Below are 18,277 nucleotides of genomic sequence, written 5' to 3'. Positions count from 1 at the left end.
TATGCTGATGGAGGAGGAAGGAAACTAGCTAGAGAAGGCAGGTGGGAGTGGTGTTTGTGTACCTGTAGGATGCCTTCAGCCCTAGTGACAGGAGGAATAAGTGCACAAGTGGAAGTGGGTGGGTGATATGGTGGTGGGAAGCTGCATATGTCCTCCATCACTTGTTTCTGTTTTCTCAGTGAAAATTCATCAATGAAGAATGAGCATTGGGAGGAAGTATTGGAAGTTTGAGTGAAGAAAAATGACGCTAAAAGGAGTTGAATTTTTACTTTTTAAAAAGATTTTTATTTATTTATACAAGAACTAGGGTACAGAGAGAGCGGGGAGCACAACAGGCAGATGGACCAAAGACACTGCTGAGCGGAGCAGCGGGCAAGGCAGGAGAGGCCCGCCACGCCATGTGGGTTTCTCCCTGGCTGGCTGGGGATTGAACTCACACTGCAGAGGCTGTGGAAAGCTTCACAGTACAGCGCTCTACCCGCTGCGCCACCAGGGAGGCCCAGAAGTTGAACTTTTATGAAGAGGGGTGACCATAGTAAAGGCTATTGGATTTAAGCTGGTTAAGTAGAGATATGAGAGTAGAAGGAAGGAAAGAAGCAACAAAAAGTTTGTAAAAACTGTAATCTATAGGATCCAGTGGACTTGGAGTATTTGGGAAATTGGGGTACTACAGGGATAGGAAGATAGGGGATGGTGGAAAGAGGGATTCTTCATGTGCCACCACTCTCTCTACCCTCTGTTTTATCTCACTAGACTTCTTGCTGTTCCTCCAACACTCCAAGTTTATTTCTGCCTCTGGACCTTCGCACTTGCTTTTTTTTTTTTTTTCTCACATTTTTGCATACAGCTTGCTTTCTAACTATACTTAGCTCTCTGCTTTAATGTCATATCTCTGGGGAGGTTTTCTCTGATCACCCAGATAAAAGCAAATTCTTAACAATGACCCTGTTCCATTTTTCTTCATGGCATGTATTGCCACATGAAATTATGCTAAATTCACTCATATGTCTATATTCTCTGTCTACCAACTAAAATGTAAGTGCAGCAATATTGTTTTGTACACCTTTCTATCCTTGACTGGTAGTGGGCATTCTATAGCTACTTGCTGAACAAATAGTGAATAAATGAACTTTCTCGAAGTCTCTCAGCTAATACATGATATAGTCAAGATTAACTGCCAGTAATATGACTCAAGAACTCATGCTCTTAACTACTCAGTAGAATGAAAGAAGGGGAAGAGAGGCTTGCTGCAGCTCCCTTGCAGCTTTCAATTTTTTAAAAAAAGATTTATTTATTTATTTATACAAGAACCAGCATACAGACCAGATGTGCGGGAGGGTGAGAGGATTCGCCAGAGACCGAGCAGGGAACAGAACAGGCAGACTGACGAAATACACTGCTGAGGGGAGCAGTGGGCGAGACAGGAGAGGTCTGCCGCGCCATGTGGGACCCTCACCGGCCAGCCAGGATCGAACCCACACTGCAGAGGCTGTGGAAAGCTTCACAGCACTGCGCTCAACTGCCTGCGCCACCAGGGGAGGCCCTGCAGCTTTCAATTTTTGAGACTTCAGTAGCTTCCCTTTTTATTGGAAAAGGCAAAAGGTAGAAAAATAATTTCCTGCATAGAAAAATACCTAGAAGGACAAAAAGCAAACCAGTAACAGTGTGGAGACTAAAGGCCACTTAAGCCGTGTGTGTGTGTGTGTGTGTGTGTGTGTGTGTGTGTGTTCAGAGAGACTGAATTAAGGAATTGCTTTGGGTATTAAAATTTTTTTTCTAAAAAAATCAAAACTGCAGACAATCTGGTGATGAAAGTAAATGTTACAATTTTAAGTCACCTGTTCTGAAGGGCAACAGGCATAGAAGATTAAGCTAAACAAATACAGAGCAAAGATTTTGAATCATCCTTTCTGAGTAACACACAAATCTTTAGTTTCATCATGGATGATTAGGAGTTGTTATGCTTGTATGCAAGACTTATTCTTCGGTCTTATTTTCCATCGGCAAATTGGATTAATTTGAGTCAAAATGATTTTTTGTAGATTTGGTTGCTGCTTTTGCAAGTTTTTTTTTTTAATTAGATTACAGAAATAGGTGAATTACACACACAACCACAGAAATATATTTCTATTTTCAAATATAAGATGAAAAATATGAATATTGAGAGTATTCCTTAACACTGAAACTGATCAACTTTCTCGGTAAAGTTCTGTTTGACAGTCAGAAATGTGTGATTAATTTATATTTTTTGGTGCTTCTATGCTGGGTACATATATATAAGTAAGTGTTATGTCTTCATGCGTATTGATCCCTTTATTGTTATATAATGTCCTTTGGTTCTATTTTATCGGCTTGTTCAATTTTTAGTGAATTTTTCTTTTTTTAAAATTTAGATAGAAGAGCTCCTTTCAACATTTCATGGAAGAAGGTTCCTTCATGATGAATTCCTTCATCTTTTTTTTGCCTATGAAAACCTCTATTTCTTTCTCGCATGTGAAAGAGAGTTTAAAGGATAGAGTATTCTTGGCTAACAGTTTTTATCTTTGAATATTTCAAATGTCATTCCTTTCTCTCCTGGCCTATTAAGGGTTTCAGCAGAGAAATCTGATGACAGCCTGATGGCGGTAATTTTATATGTTATCTGCTTCTTTTCTATAATAATTTTGTTAATATTATTTCTTGGACTTTTGATAGTCTATAGATATCCAAATTTCTATAGAAATAGATTCTAAAGAATATCTGTAATTCTTGGACTTTTGATAGTTTCACTAGTATGTTGATGTAGGTCTCTGCATTTATTTAGATAACCAAATATTCTGTTTTAAGGTTTTGTGTATTCAGTTTCTTCCTTAAGTTTGGGAAGTCCTTAACTATCATTTTTTGGATAAGCTCTGTTCCCTTTCTGCTTTCTTCACTTTCTGGGATACCCATTATCCTTATATTGCTTTTCCTAAGGAGTTAGATAGCTCTTGTAGCATCTCTGAATGGAATCATACACTGTTGGCTTTTTGTTTGACTCCTTTCAGTTTCCTTAATGTATTCAAGTTTGATTCATGTTGCAATATCAGTCAGAATGTCATTCCTTTTCATAGCTGAATAGTAATAGTCCACTGTATAGACTAACATATTGCATATTCTATGATGGACATTTTAAATGTCTCCATTTTGGGGGCTATTCTAAATAATGCTGCTATGAATATTTGTTTACAAATAATAGTGAAGATACATATTTTTATTTCTCTTGGGTATATATTTAGGAGCAGACTTGCTGGATCACATAGTAACTTTGTTTAACATTTAGAGGAACTACCAAACTTTTCCCCCAAAGCAAATTTTACAAATTATTACAAAAATAATACATGTATGACCATGATAGAAATTTTGAAAAATCCAATGAAGAATCAGGGGAAAATAAAAGTCATTTTCAATTTTTACCACCTCGGAGTAACAACTATTAATGTTGTGATCAATCTTTTTAATATGTGCATATACATGCAAATGGACAAATAACCCATATCATGCTAGATACACTATTTTGCAATTTGCCTTTCTTTTCTTTCTTTTTTTTATTAAGATTTATTTATTTATACAAGCACTGGTTACAGTCAGAAGTGCGGGAGGGTGAGAGAATTCACCAGAGCCAGAGCAGAGAGCAGAACAGGCATAAGGACTGAAGTACACTGCTGAGGGGAGCAGCGGGCGGCAGGAGAGGTCTGTGCGCCATGAGGGACCCTCCTCCGGGGAGCAGCCAGGGATCGAACCGGCGCTGCAGAGGCTGCGGGGAACTTCGCAACCCAGCACTCAACCGCCGCGCCACCGGGGAGGCCCGCAATTTGCCTTTCTTAATAAAAGATTGTGAATTTTTCAAGTTTAATAGTCTTTGAAAACATGATCTTAAAAAGGCTATGTATGTTACTTTGTATGAATGTACCAGGATTCATTTAACTTTATTGTTTTGATGGATAATTAGGATATTTCTAAGTTCCCCAGACAGTACTGGAATAAAGGTACTTAGTATGTAAATTGTGGTGCTTACCATTTATTGTAAAAACTCTAAAGAAATGGCAATAGGCCTCCCTGGTTGTGCAGTGGGTTGAGCGCAGCGTTGTGAAGCTCTCCGCAGCCTCTGCAGCGCGGTTTCGATTCCCTGCAGGCCAGGGAGATTCCCACATCGGTCCATCTGCCTGTTCTGCTCGCTACTCTGTCTCTGCTGAATCCGCTCACCCTCCCGAGCCTCTGGCCTGTACCCTAGCTATTGCATAAATGAAAAGTAAATCTTAAAAAAAAAAAAAGTTAAAAAAAAAAAGAAATGGGAATAGAAGGAACCCACTTCAATATACTAAAGGTCATATATCATCAACCAATGGCCAATATAATACTCAATGCTGAAAAACTGAAAGCTTTCCTCTTTATTTTATTTTATATATTTCTTACATCAGTTTTCATTTTTGCACAATATATGCATTTTCATCTTGGTTATAGTCCCCATACAATTCCCACCACCCTTGTTTTGATACTACTCCCTTCTTTCCCCCTTGTAGTGTGTCCCTGGTTTGTAGTTGCTTGTTGATTTTGATTTTTACTTTATTATAATTTGTCTTTTTCCTGGTCCTTTATTTAGGTTTTCTAAATTCCTACTATGCGTGAGACTATCTGGTATTTTTCTTTTTCTTTCTGGCTTATTTCACTGAGCATGATCCCTTCCAGCTCCATCCATGTTGCTGCAAATTGCATGAGCTTATCTTTTTTAATTGCTGAGTAATATTCCATTGTGTATATGTACTACATCTTCTTGATCCAGTCATCTATTTTTGGGCATTTGGGTTGTTTCCATAGCTTACCTATTGTAAATAGTGCTGCTATAAACATAGGGGTGCAGGTGCCCTTTGGAATTAATGTTTCTGTGTCCTTTGGGTAAATACCTAGGAGGGAATTGGTGGATCACATGGACACTTCATCTTTAGCAGATTGAGGAACCACCACATAGCTCTCCATAGTGGTTAGACCAGTTTGCACTCCCACCAGCAGTGCAGGAGAGTTCCTTTTTCTCCACATCCTCACCAACATTTGTTGTTGCTAGTTTTTTTAATATGTGCCATTCTCACTGGTGTAAGATGGTATCTCATTGTAGTTTTGATTTGCATTTCCCTTATTACAAGTGATGTTGAACATTTTTTCATATGCATGGGCCATTTGCATTTTCTCTTTAGAGAAGTTTCTTTTTAGCTCTTCTGCCTATTTTTGACTGGGTTATTTACTTCGTTTTTGTTGAGTCTCATCAGCTCTTTGTAGATTTTTGTGATCAGTCCTTTATCATTAGTGTTGTGTGCAAAAATTTTCTCCCAATCAGTGGGGTATCTCTTAGTTTTGGTTACTGTCTCTTTTGGAAAGCTTTCCTCTTAAGATAGGGGAAAAGACAAGGATGCTTTGTTATCACTTCTGTTTAACTTAGCACTAGAGGTTTTGGTCAGAGCTATCAGGCAAAAACAGGAAATAAAGGGAATTCAAGTCAAAAAAAGAAGAAGTGAAAGTATTACTATTCACAGACAATATGATATTATAAATAGAAAATCGTAAAAACTCCATCAAAATTATTCAAAACAATAAATTAATATAGCAACTTGACAGATTACAAAATCACCATACAAAAATCCATTGCTTTTGTAATGCAAACAAACAGGCAAAGAAATCAAGAAAAAAACCTCCACTTATAGTTACTTCAAAGAGAATTAAGTATCAGTATCGGGCCTCCCAGGTGGCGCAGCGGTTGAGAGCTGGGTTGTGAAGCTGCCTGCAGCCTCTGCAGCGCTGGTTGGATCCCCTCAGCAGTGTACTTTGGTCCTTCTGCCTGCTCTGCTCTGGCTCTGGTGGGTTCTCTCACCCTCCCACGCTTCTGACTGTACCCAGTGCTTGTATAAATAATTAAATAAATAAATCTTAAAAAAAAAAAAAGAGAATTAAGTACCTTTGAATCAACCTGAAAAAGGAGGCAAAAGATCAGCACAAGAACTACAAGATGCTATTAAAGGACCTAGTGACATAAGAATATGGAAGGATATTCCATGCTCATGAAGGAGGAGACTATAATAAAAATGACTATCCTGCCTAAAATAATATGCAAATTCAGCACAATTCCCATTAAATATCAGCACTATTTTTCAAAGAAACTGAACAAAAATATTGAAATTTATATGGATCCATAAAAAGCATCAAATTGCAACAGTGATTTGGAGGGAAATGGAGGTATCATGTTACCTAATTTCAAACTTTACTACAAAGCAACATACTAAAAACAATATAGTACTGGCACAAAAATAATGCATGGATCAATGGAATAGAATAGAAAGTTAAGAAATAAATCCACATATATACCAGAACCTATCTATGATAAAGCAGCTATGACCACAAAATGGGGGAAAAGAGTTTCTTTAATAAATGGTGCTGGCGGGCCTCCCTGGTGGCGCAGCGGTTGAGTGCTGGGTTGCGAAGCTGCCCGAGCCTCTGCGGCACCGGTTCGATCCCCGGCTGCTCCCAGGCCACCGGAGGAGGGTCCCACATGGCACGCAGACCTCTCCTGCCGCCCGCTGCTCCCCTCAGCAGTGTACTTCGGTCCTTCTGCCTGCTCTGCTCCCCGCTCTGGCTCTGGTGAATTCTCTCACCCTCCCGCGCTTCTGACTGTACCCAGTGCATGTATAAACAAAACAAACAAACAAGCAAATAAATAAATAAATAAAACATGCCTCTATAGAAAAAAAAAATTAAAAAAAAAAATGGTGCTGGCAAAATTGGAAAACCACATAAAAGGATGAAGTAGGAATACTTAACCCTATATACAAAAATAAACTCTTAATGAATTAAAGATTTAGATATAAGATTTCAGCAACAACACGTATAAAAGAAATCACTGGCAGTACATTACATTATATCAATGTTAAGATAATTTAGTTGACTTGCCTCCTATGGAAAGGTAATTAAAAACAAAAATAAACCATTGGGATTACTTCAACTTAAAAAGCTACTATTCAGGGGCCTCCCCGGTGGCGCAGCGGTTGAGCGCTGGGTTGCGAAGCTGCCCGCGGCCTCTGCGGCGCCGGTTCGATCCCCGGCTGCTCCCCGGCCACCGGAGGAGGGTCCCACATGGCGTGCAGACCTCTCCTGCCGCCCGCTGCTCCCCTCAGCAGTGTTCTTCGGTCCTTCTGCCTGCTCTGCTCCCCGCTCTGGCTCTGGTGAATTCTCTCACCCTCCCGCGCTTCTGACTGTACCCAGTGCATGTATAAACAAAAAAAAAAACAAAACAAAAGAAAGAAAGAAAGAAAGAAAACATGCCTCTATATATAAAAAAAAAAAAAAAGCTACTATTCAGCAAAATAAAATAAAAGACAATTAAAAAGACAACCTATTGAATGGGAGAAAATACATAATACATATACACAGGATTAATAGCCAAGATACATTTTAAAAAATCATGCAATTAAACAATAAAAAAGAAATTAATAAATGGGTAACATATATGAACAAATAATTCACCAAAGAGGATATCCTGAAGGTCAAAAGACAGAGGAAAACATGTACATAACTGCTTCCAAAAGAGTCATGCATGTTAAAACCACAAAGAAGTATAATCTCACACCTGCAAGAATGGCACAATATTATAAAAACTCCAACAACAAATGCTGGAAAAGATTCAGAGAAAGAGGGACCTTATTACAAAGTTGGTGGAAATGTAAACTGGGGCAACCATTATGGAAAGCAATCCAGATTTACCTAAAAAACTAAAAATGGAAATACCATATGTCCCAGCAATCTCACTCTTGGGCATAGATCTAAAGAATATGAGCCATCAACACAAAAGCCCATATGAATGTTCATAGCTGCTAGAAAGCAGCCAAAATGTCCATGGACGGATGATTGAATCAACATGATGTGGTATATGTATACACATGGGTATTATATAGCCATAAGAAAGGATGAGATGCAGCCAATTTCAACAAAATAGAGGGATTTTGAGAGAATTATGCACAGCACAGTAAGTCAGAATGATAAAAACAAATAGGGGACATTCACATAGCAGACAATTAGGTAACGTGAAACATATGGGAAATTGTAATGTAATGATTTTTAAAGCTCTAGTGAGATATACTCTGAAGCATAGCTAAGCAACATAGAGCCTTCATCACACTATAGTTAAGATCATTATAGTAAGGTAAATTATATATATGACTGATATATGAGTATTTTTAGAGCAGTATTTGTCACATTTCATTTACAATTTGGGAAATTTAATAAACATCTTATAATAAATGGTTGAATAGGACCCAACCACATATGTGTACTGTTATATACATTATTGTATTTCAAACATCTATAATTTTCAATGACTCAAAAATATTAAAGGAATTTTAATAATAAATCTCTTTTTTTTTTTTTAAACACTTTTTTTTTTAATAGAGGCATGTTTCATTTATTTATTTGTTTGTTTATACATGCACTGGGTACAGTCAGAAGTGCAGGAGGGTGAGAGAATTCACCAGAGCCAGAGCGGGGAGCAGAGCAGGCAGAAGGACCGAAGTACACTGCTGAGGGGAGCAGCGGGCGGCAGGAGAGGTCTGCGTGCCATGTGGGACCCTCCTCCGGTGGCCGGGGAGCAGCTGGGGATCGAACCGGCGCTGCAGAGGCCGCGGGCAGCTTCGCAACCCAGCGCTCAACTGCTGCGCCACCGGGGAGGCCCAATAATAAATCTCTTTAATAATAAATCTTAGTTTCTGTTATCAAATCAATCTTCCTAAAATTCTGCCTTTGCCTTATTAGTGCCATGTATATAATTATTCAGTGGCTTCCCATTTTCTACAGAATGAAGTTCAACTCTTAACCTGACATTTAAAATGTTCTATAGTTTGATGTCAAACATTATATCCAAGCCAGGACACACTCTTCACTGACTCGGTATCAGCGCTTATTATTACCTTAAGTCTGTGTTCCTTACTGTCAATGTTCTTTCTTCTCATCTTCAAATCCTATGATCTTTGAAGGGTCCATTTTACTGCCAGGTCCCCTGTGAAATCTGGTATTTCTGATGCCATCCCTTGCGCTTGTCTTCACCACTCATGTTGGCTCTTTAATAACCACTGTTATGCAGTTACCAGAACTAGTTCATATTTTTAAGACATGTTTCTTTAACCAAATGGGAAATTCCTTAATTGGTGCTTTTGGTATCTAGCCATAATTCTGAGTATATGATAAGAAGCAAATGCTAGTATCACCTTAATTACCTCAGTCTTAACAGTTTTTCTTTCTACACACAGAAACAGCACAACTAAACGCGAAGTTTGCCAATGCTTAAGTGTCTCTCATTCTCTTCCAAAGCTGATCTTGCTATTTACTCCATTTATCTTCACTGTACAACTGAAATATGTGGAATCTGGAATTTTCTTCTAACCTAAGGACTAATTCCTTTAATTTCATCAAGTCTTAGGTAAGTTGTTTTTTTTTTTAAGATTTGTTTATTTATGTGAACAAGAAGTGGGGTACAGGCCAGAGGTGCCGGGGGTGAGAGGATCCACCAGAGACAGAGTGGGGAACAAAACAGGCAGACTGACTGAAATACACTGCTGAGGGTAGCAGTGTGCCAGACAGGAGAGGTCTGCTGTGCCATGTGGGTTTCTCCCTGGCCTGCCGGAGATTGAACTGGCGCTGCAGAGGCTTTGGATAGCTTCACAGTGCTGTGCTTAACCCCTTGTGCCACCAGGGAGGCCTTTAGGTAAGTTTTTGACTTTTGTGATACTTGTTATTTTTACGGATAAATTATTTTCTTAATGGAATACTTTGAGATTGTAGAGCTTTAACAAAAGCCTCCCTTTCATTGTTTGTTTTTCTTTCCTTTTTTCTCCTTTCCCTATGAACAAGGGAGGAAGTATAGAAGTGGAAGAATATATGCTTATTACACCACTCTGGACTGATGCTAACTAGCTTCCCTCTATTGTGTGGGCAGTTTAGCTCTGATTACATCTATCACTCACTCTTAAGCCTCAAGTCTACAAATCCAAGGCAACTGTAATCCAAAACCAGCCTGGTTTTCTTTTTTTGTGTAACAGTAGCAAGCATTTATTAAGCACCTCCTAGGTGTCAAATACAATGTTGGTTGCTTTATATATTAAACGAATTATTATAATCAAATGAATCACCTTAGAGAAGAGAAAACTGAGGCTTAGAGATACTAAGGAACTTGAACAACTAAAAAGTGGCCAAGCTAGGGTTTGGATGCAGACCTGACTGCAAAGGCCATCCTTTTTTGCTATATCTTGAAATATGAGTGATTTTTATTGCCACGGATTCTCACTGGAGAATGTTGAAACTTGAGTTCATTACCTTGGCAGCTATAAGCAAGGGAAGAACAGAATAATAAAATGTTCCACTCTAACTGAGAAAGCTCACCAGCACCCCTTTCCTGCACAGAATTGCTCCAGTTTCAGATATGAGATGATTCCACGGTGACAATATACATTTCATTGTACACCAAATTTGGCACTGTCCCTTTTGTTATCACTTATGTGTGAACAGGTGAAAAGAAAGCTGGCAGTTTACATTTTCAGGTTCAGGACAAAAACAATAGCACTAAATAACACAACCATAGGAAAATATATATTTCATATATGTGTATTGTATATATTAGAAATTCTACCTGTAAAAATGTATCACAAAAGATAGAAACTTAAATAAAACTATGGTGTATCTATGGTTTTATTGCTGAGCAGACTTATGAATTCCAAACTTCAGTCATTAGTTTACCTATTTGAGGAAAAGTCAACAGAAGGAAATTCCAGTGTAACAAGAATTTTGACAATCCTTATATTATCTCTAGCAGAATCTAATTATATTATGCTCTTCCAGGAAGCATGAAGCTGTGTATGTAGGTTTAAATCCAGCATTTAATTGCTTTTTCTAGTCACTATTTTTTCTGTGCCACACACATAGTAATTCCCTGATTGCTGTTCTAATATAACCATAGGAGAGAGAGGTTATTTTTCCTTCCCCAGTTTCCTACCCTTAGAGAGTTTAATATACATTTTCTTAATAGTCAATTTTTTAAATTCCTATGCATATTTTCCCAGTGTTTTACCTATCAGATCTAACTATATAAATATGTATGACAATTATATAAATGACAATTTGTGATCTGAGTTAATAACAACTTTCACTTTTATATCATTTTAATATGAGTATTTTAGATGTTTCTATAAATTAGATTTTTTTAAAAAAAACAACACTAATAGGAGACATGGTGTAGTTTTCATCAGTACAGAGTTAGGGTGTTCTAGAGAGAACCTGTACCTGGAAACTAACTTTAGAGTCTCAGTTCTGCCTTTCAGTTTTTACATTGGAGAATCACTTTATCCTAGGATTGGGATCATAATTTCCATGCCACAGTGCTCTTAATAGGATTAAATGACATAAGTAGGGCCTCCCCGGTGGCGCAGCGGTTGAGCGCTGGGTTGCGAAGCTGCGCGCGGCCTCTGCGGCACCGGTTCGATCCCCGGCTGCTCCCCGGCCACCAGAGGAGGGTCCCACATGGCGCGCAGACCTCTCCTGCCGCCCGCTGCTCCCCTCAGCAGTGTACTTCGGTCCTTCTGCCTGCTCTGCTCCCCGCTCTGGCTCTGGTGAATTCTCTCGCCCTCCCGCCCTTCTGACTGTACCCAGTGCATGTATAAAAAAAAAAAACAAAACAAACAAACAAACCAGCAAAACAAATAAATAAAGCATGCCTCTATAAAAAAAAAAAAAAAAAAAAAAATAAATGACATAAGTATGGGAACTGTCCTACAAAGGTTTTAAGGTTTCAGGGAGATGCACACAGAGCGACTTGACTTCTTAGACAGAAAAGAGGAGCACCTTTTTATGGAGTGTGAGCTAAACATTACTCACCCCGCTAAAGCACCACATATGATAGATCTTAAGTACCTTTCCCCTAAATTCTACAACCCCCCTCCGCAAGCAGAGACTTCCTGAAATATCATGCACAATGTAACTAGATTCTGTTAGAGATAAAACAGGGGTTGTCAAAATTCTTGTCACAATGGAATTTCCTTCTATTGACTATTTCTCAAATAAGTAAACTAACAGCTGACATTTGGAATTCATGTCATTAGAGTAATAAGACTAGACTGCAGTCTTATTTACGTCTCTGTCTCTTGTGATCTATTTTTACAAGTAGAATTCTCCAACCCCAGGGTATAGTCTGTGACTTTGTACTTGCCTCATTTCCCCCGAGATGCTAAGTTTTAAAGAGGTCATTATCATTATGTCTTTATATCCCTGGAAACTCATCAGTAAGTGCTTAATGTATCTGATATTAAAGGTCCTGCACAGGAAGCTGGAAGTCAGAATAGTCTCTGAACAGCGGTGGATTCTTCAAAGCCGATTTTGAGTTCTTTTTCTCTTGGAAAGGAAAGAGCACTGCTGTTTTTCTTACAAGAAAATCTTAGATAGACATGAGTTGCCAGTGTTCAGTGTCAGTGTTCAGTCTAAAGTCTGCAAAGAAACAGGTGTAAGGTTGTGGGGATCGCTATTATTAATGGTCGTACTCTGGCTAGAGCCCTGCCTTTGGTCCCAACACGAGCACCCATCCCACCCTGGGTCGTGCGGTGCAGTGACAGACGGTGGTCTCCATCCCCTAAATCGCTGTGGCCGAGGTATACATGGTGCCAATAGGCGCTGAAAAAAAATATATACAAGTCTCCAGTTATGAGGAAAGAAACTAAAGGTTATGGCTTGATGTACTACTAAACTGAGCCAGTGCTTTCATAGAGATTGAATATTGTTGTTGCTGCTGTTTTCTAATATTTATGGCAAACCTTCCCAGAAATCTAAATTCAAGTAAAAATTTGGTAGCCTGTCATTTGGTTGATAGAAGGAAATTTTGTGGAACCTCAGTAGAGATCCTGAGACACTCCACAAAATTTTTCCCTTTCCTCCTGGTAAAGGTATTAGATGAATTTGTCCTGTTTGGTTTACCTAGTAAAGTAAAACTGGAAGTATTGTTACCTGGAAAATGGTAAAACGTTGGCATGTACAGAAATGTTAGCACTGGTTTTCTTTTTTTTAAAAAAGATTTATTTATTTATTTATACAAACACTGGGTACAGTCAGAAGCACTGGAGGGTGAGAGAATTCACCAGAGCCGAGAGCAGAACAGGCAGACTGACGAAGTACACTGCTGAGAGAAGCAGTGGGTGTCAGGAGAGGTCTCTGTGCCATGTGGGACCCTCGCCCAGTGGCTGGGGATCGAACGGGTGCTGCAGAGGCTGCAGGCAGCTTTGCAACCCAGTGCTCAACCGCTGCGCCACCAGGGAGGCCCAGCATTGGTTTTCTAAAACGTGTATAAAACCTCTCAGTATCTGATATGTATGTAAATTATCAATAGTGATTGTCACCTTGCAATATTGTATACTTCAATGGTTTGATACCCATAGAAATTGTTTCTGGAGAAAATAGGGGGAAAAGACCTCAACAGATTCCTATTGATGGAACTTTTGATGGTAAAATTTCCTACAAAGGACTGAACAGACCTGGAGATACTCCTGATTTTTACTAAGTTTTGTTTGACATAATACTGGTAACTTTTTGCATTTTGTTTTGATTCAAAGTAAGTTTTCTTGTTTTGACTGACCAGGACCTGCAGCAATGTTGCATTTTCTTTTCCAGCAGAGCTAACTTGTATTTGCATTTTCTCTCCCTTTGATACTAACACAGGATAAAAATAGTGGTAGTAATTTTTTTTTTTTACTACTCATGTCAGAGTCTATTTTTGCATAAATTTCATAGGGATTTTGTCTGCTTAAACGGAAAAATTGGACATGAGTGTCATTGGGTGGCTGTGAGTGGAATCTTCCAGGAAGTTGAAGCAGAGCTGAACCAAGAAGAGAACCCGCTGCTTTGTTTGTAGGGTTCCAGAGACCTCCAAAGGTGAGGAAGCTGCCTCCATGGGCAGGACTGGACAACCGGGAAAAAGAAAAGTCCTGGTACTCTCGATAAGAGGAAGACCAGGTGGAGTCTGAAGAGATCAACTTTGTTCTTGACGCCTACGTGGACCAGATGGCAAGAGTTCCCTCTGATCCTATATGGAGTGTCCAACAAAGCCAGCTAAAAGTGCTGTTTGGTTATTTTGCCCTATGATTTTATGCAAAACTAGGTAAAATGGTTTAAAAGTAGATTTAGTTAGCAAATTTTTGCTATGTTGTTGAATAACAAATTGGGATCAAGGTGGAGAGAACTTGTTTTTAGATAAGTTGAACCAATTTTAAGATATTTTTTCTTCCCGTGATTTTGATATATTTGCTGTCTTGTTTTGGCTAATGCCTCCAGATGTTTTTTTTTTTTTTTTTTTTTCTTTTGGCTTTGACTGATGAACTATTTTCTGGGAATGGAGGAACTTTGTTTTCCACAATGGACAATACCTGGAGACTGGTTTTCTTTCAAACTGGACTCCTGAAAAATTTTCATCTGAGGCTACACCCCAGCACCCATACATCTGATCTTCATCACCACAGAAATGGTGGCAATAGGTCAAAGGGGGGAAATTGTTAGAAGGAAAGGATGTTCTGAGCAAACTCCATACAGGTTTTGCACACTCCACCCCCACCCCAGACCAGAGCCATCAAGACACTGGGAACTACAAATCCCATGATCACCAAAGGGATGGTTGCTGGGACCTGAGGGTGGAGTTAAGCATCCAGATTTGGGTATAAAATCAGCCATGTGGGCTGGGGTCGCTCTCTGGACTCACGCTCTTGGCTTTTTGCCAGCTCTCAATGGGTCACCGGGAATTCCAGGTCAGCAGATCTGGTAAGACGCATTCACGAAATTATATCCCTCTCTCTGTCTCCCTGAGTTATTCATGTCTTCATTTTCCTCTTTTGAAAATAAACCTTTTATTAACCTTTTTTGTGTGCTTGCAGTTGAGTATTAATAAGTCCCTTTTAAGCGCGCGGGTGAGGACCCACCGTCAGGCACCCGTTTCATACCGGGGTTGCTCTGTAACAGTCTCCATCCCCCAAATCGCTGTGGCCGGGTCTCTGATGCTGAGAGATGCAGATGATGTGGTGTGAAGGGTTGGGCTTTTTTTTTTGTTCCTAAAAATGCAACGAACAAAAAAAAAAGTACAACAATCCAAACCCAACCGTCTCGTAGCGTGTCGGCTTTCTTCCCGGTGGCTCCACAGGGGGCGGCGCAGCTTCCCGCGCTGCGCACGGTCTACGCCCGGCGCTCTGGGCGGCCAGCCGGCCCCCTCCCCCCGGCGCGTCGGGGCACGCGCTTTCCCAGGCGCGCGCCCGCTGGGCGGGGATCGGCGCCGGCTGCCTCCGCCCCTCCCCTCCTCCCGCAGCGCCGGCGGGGCGGCTGCCGGCACCGGAAGGAGGCCCGCCGCCCTCCCCCCACCCTCCGCCGGGAAGGCGAGACCGGGAGGTGGAACAAAGGCGAGGCCCGGCCGGGTAGGCGGGCCGTGGAGGCTGGAGGCGGTTGGCGGGGCGGGGCCCACGGGCGCCTCGAGGCCATTTTGCGGCCGGCCCCTCGTGGTAACGCGCGGCCCCTGCCGCTGGACAACTGGCCGCCGCGCGGCTCCGGGCGGGCTCCTCCCGCGGCCCTGAAGGTCGGGGATAAGTGCCGGCCGCCGGCCGCTCCCTGGGGAGGAGGTGGGCTCCGCTCGGCCACTGCGAGGGGCGCTGGCGCTGCGGGCCGGGCCCTGCGTGCGTGGGGGGCTGGCGGAGAGCGGGCCTGAGCGGCGGTCCCGGCCGCGCAGCGGAACCGCGGGGAACTGGTAGGGCTTGTGGGCAGGAGCGGCGGCGGCGGCGGGCCTCGCCCGACGGTCTGCTCCGCAAAACCTGCCCCGTTACCGAGCATACCCGGCTCCACTGAAAGAAAAGGCGGCCGGAACCAGAGGTCAGCGCGCTGCCACCCCCTGCACCTAACCGGGGAGGCTGCCTGGCGCCGAGGGAGGGCGCCGTCACCGGGAACCTTGTACGAAGATGTCCATTCTCTCGCGTGTTCTTGACTCACTAGAACCTGGCCGCTTGGCTTTACTTGTGGGGCATGTTCGAAAAAAATGAGGATCAAGGCTGTGGAGCCTACGTAAAGAAATGCATGATTCCCTATTCTTTGTTCTTTGCAGTGGCCTCTTTTGTCAGTCACAGCGTGTAAAAAACCAGATTGCTGTGCCCTGGGAAATAGAACCCTGCCGAATACACCTGTTTGCTGCGAATAGAGGTAAACTATAATCGTGTTCCTTACATTTTTTTTTAAAAAAAGCACCCAATTATTTTAGACCTAGAAGCTCAAAATTTAGCTCTGTTGAATATATATGTTCTTCCCCACTTCTAATATAGTGCTCCTTGTTTTCATTTTTCTCAACACTCAAAATATGGAATCCATAATTGTAAATTTTCATGTGGCAGTTATTTTAAATGTATTATAATCCGAATATTTTTATCATAAAGGAAGAGAGTTTTCAGCGTTTCTGTTTTACAGTTTTTCCTCCTCCTTTGCCAGACTGCTAGGGCTTGAACAATGGCTTGAGTTTTCTGACTCCAGAGACTTTCTATTAAAAGCAGAATTTCATTTTTACATAGCAGTCTTGGTTACAGGCTCAGAGGGAGTGGGACTGTGGATGAACTGGTTGTATTTCTCTATTGCACAATGAAGAGATAACCTTTCTTGAGACTTTTTCCCTAAAAATACCATCTTTTTTGCACCAGCTGACTTACTAATCTTACCTGATAAATCTGACTTCACATAGGTTATTCTTTTCATTCTGTACATTTATGATAGATTAGTTACTTGGCCCTACTTCTGCCACATTTTTTTTCAAATATGCACATTTTCATGACAGCTTTGTTTCTGTTATCCTATACAATACTTGCTTTGCCTTCCTGCTCAAGAGAGGCAGCTGTCTTTTAGGACCTTTCATGGTTAGTCCACTCATGCTGTAAAAATGCATATAGCTGTCACAGTATTTTTACACATATGTAAATAAACCACCTTACATTTATAGTTTAGCAGTTTACAAAATTGTCACATATTAATCTGTCCAAGAACATTATGAGGGTATGTATTGTAAAAATCCTCCGTTTGAATCTAGTTATTCAGAAGCAGGTTCAGAGCTCTTTCCCCTTTACTGGTGAGCCTGTTACAATATAATTTGTGAAAGTCACAGAATTTTATAAGAGAATTAGCCCATGATTAAACTCCATTTGATTAATGAGAATGCTAAATTCTTGGACCCACTTTGGATATATTGTTAAGGTCTAAGAATTGGGGAACTTAGATTTTGTGCCTGGCTTGCTGTGTATGACTGAGAAATCTCCATTTTGGAGGGACCTCAGTTCATTCAGCTGGGATGTTTAGCTAGCTAACCTCTAAATTGTTTTTAACCTAGTACTTCTATTTTATTCGTACCCCATGTACAGTATACACAGACACATACAAATATTAGTTGCCTTAAATGATTTTCATATTTTAAACTTGGGTTGTTGGTATGGTTAAAAAAAAATATGCCTTGTTCATTTTTTACTAAGCTCTATAAAGGAATGTTTTTGTTTTTTATTAAAACATTTATTTATGCATACAAGAGTTGGGGTGCAGGCCAGAGTTGCGTGGGTGAAAGGATTCATCAGAGACAGAATGGGGAGCAGAACAGGTAGATTTACTGAGGGGAGCAGAAGGTGAGACAGGAGAGGTCTGCTGTGCCATGTGGGTCACCTCCCTGGCTAGGGATCCAACTTGTGCTGCAGTGGCTGCAGATAGCTTCATAGTGCTGCGTTTTAACCCCTGGTGCCACTGGGGAGGCCCCTATAAAGGAATGGTTCTAGGTAAGGTCAGAAACTGTATGAGGAGGTGGAGCATTCACATGCATCATGTGATTAGAGTTCATGTACTTTTTCTGGAGGAAAATGTGACAGTCCTTTCAAAGCCTTAAAAATATTCCCATTCTGGGCCTCCCCTGGTGGTGCAGGTGGTTGAGCGCAGCACTGTGAAGCTCTCCGCAGCCTCTGCAGCACCAGTTCAATCCTGGCCAGTGAGGGTCCCACATGGCAAGCAGACCTCTCCTGTCTCGCCCCTGCTCCCCTCAGCAGCGTATTTTGTCAGTCTGCCTGCTCTATTCCCTGCTCTGTCTCTGGTGGATCCTCTCACCCTCCTGTGCATCTGGCCTGTACCCCGGTTCTTGTATAAATAAATAAATAAATTTAAAAAAATTCCCATTTTTTTTTTTTTTAAGATTTATTTATGTATA

General features: G+C 41.0%; 2 protein-coding genes across 9 annotated transcripts in view; one reads left to right on the top strand and one right to left on the bottom strand.

Annotated features, from left to right (window-relative positions):
* The window catches only part of SPRYD7 (SPRY domain containing 7), a 132,408-nt gene that overhangs the window by 46,486 nt on the left and 67,645 nt on the right, over positions 1-18,277 (bottom strand). The window lies entirely within an intron of this gene.
* The window catches only part of TRIM13 (tripartite motif containing 13), a 40,897-nt gene that overhangs the window by 13,373 nt on the left and 9,247 nt on the right, over positions 1-18,277 (top strand). For 2 of the 6 annotated variants that reach the window (XM_054701475.1, XM_037527269.2), the window contains exons 2-3: positions 9,303-9,472; positions 16,160-16,254. The gene's annotated coding sequence lies outside the window, so the exon portion shown is untranslated. Of the gene's footprint in view, positions 1-9,302; positions 9,473-14,766; positions 14,839-15,430; positions 15,483-15,582; positions 15,641-15,846; positions 15,931-16,159; positions 16,255-18,277 lie in introns of those variants that run through there. The other 4 variants (XM_054701476.1, XM_037527272.2, XM_037527270.2 and 1 more) reach the window with 4 other exon arrangements.

This window comes from Talpa occidentalis, unplaced genomic scaffold, assembly GCF_014898055.3.
Source record: "Talpa occidentalis isolate TD23 unplaced genomic scaffold, MPIMG_talOcc4v2.1 talOcc4.5, whole genome shotgun sequence".
In the NCBI taxonomy this organism is placed as follows: Eukaryota; Metazoa; Chordata; class Mammalia; order Eulipotyphla; family Talpidae; genus Talpa; species Talpa occidentalis.
This window is presented reverse-complemented; position numbering and strand designations above follow the sequence as displayed.